Here is a 1,123-nt window from a genome sequence, read left to right as displayed (position 1 = left end):
ACCCCTGTGTGTTTTTCTTCTCAGTGAATGTACACTCTATCTTTCCTTTTGCTATATAGTTAAACGCCTTAGTGTCATACTTAACTCCTCTCTTTCAAACACCACATTCAATTCCTTAACAGCTCTTGTTGGCTCTTCCTTGCAAACACATTCAACAGGTACTCACTTCTCACTAGTTTCACCACTTCCACTCTATCCCACACTATCACTGTATTGTAAGAATAAAGTATCCAGTCCTTCCTTGACATCTCTGAGTCCCACCGGGCCCCGAAGGCTTAAATGTGAGTTCCTCTGATCTTGTTGTATATGCCCCACACCCAATGGGAAAGGTTCCCACTCAGCTATTTCCTGTATCAGTCAAACCAGCTGCACCCCCAACTGAATCTCAGTCTAGTGGGTTTCACTTCCCTGCCAGTCTACAAAGTTATTCAAACAAACTGATCATATCCTCCAGAAAAACACAGGATGCATATCACCCACTTGTTACTGCAAAGCCCACCTCCCACAGCCCTTGCTGTAGGTTCCTGAGTGCAAGCTCCATGTGGCCCTGCATGGTGTGTGATGTGTTCCTCTCCTGGGCTGTATCTGTGACTAATAAACTGCCTTAACTGTCATGTGTTTGGCCATTTCATAGTATTTAGGGTAAGTAATCCATCCTTCACCAATGAGGTGAATAGGAGGTGGTCAGAATAATTGTCATTCATTATTGTTTTTGCTGCCACAGACATTCCCCCGCTACCCTACTATCTGCTGTCAACATCACAATCAGTTTGTTGAAACATGAGTAACATTTTGAAAGTCCTCTGGTATAATCCATCCAATGGCTACTCCTTTCACATAGGGTAAAAACCAAAGTCCTCACAGAGGCCAAAGTCCTTCACATTCTAGCTATGATATTTTGCGTTGATCCCCTCACCTAACACTTCCTTTCATCCAGTCTGCTCCAGACACACTTGCCCTCTTGCTGTTCCTTTCTGATATGTTCCCACAAAGTGACATACCAAAGATGGGCTGGTGGAAGCAGACTACCTCATTTAATGGAAATTACAGTAATTTTTTTTTTAGAACTTAGACCAACACATTTTTTTTCATGAAGTATTTTATCACTGATATTGTTTACAAT

This window comes from Mandrillus leucophaeus, unplaced genomic scaffold, assembly GCF_000951045.1.
Source record: "Mandrillus leucophaeus isolate KB7577 unplaced genomic scaffold, Mleu.le_1.0 Scaffold1113, whole genome shotgun sequence".
In the NCBI taxonomy this organism is placed as follows: domain Eukaryota; kingdom Metazoa; phylum Chordata; class Mammalia; order Primates; family Cercopithecidae; genus Mandrillus; species Mandrillus leucophaeus.
Note: the sequence above shows the minus strand (reverse complement) of the source record.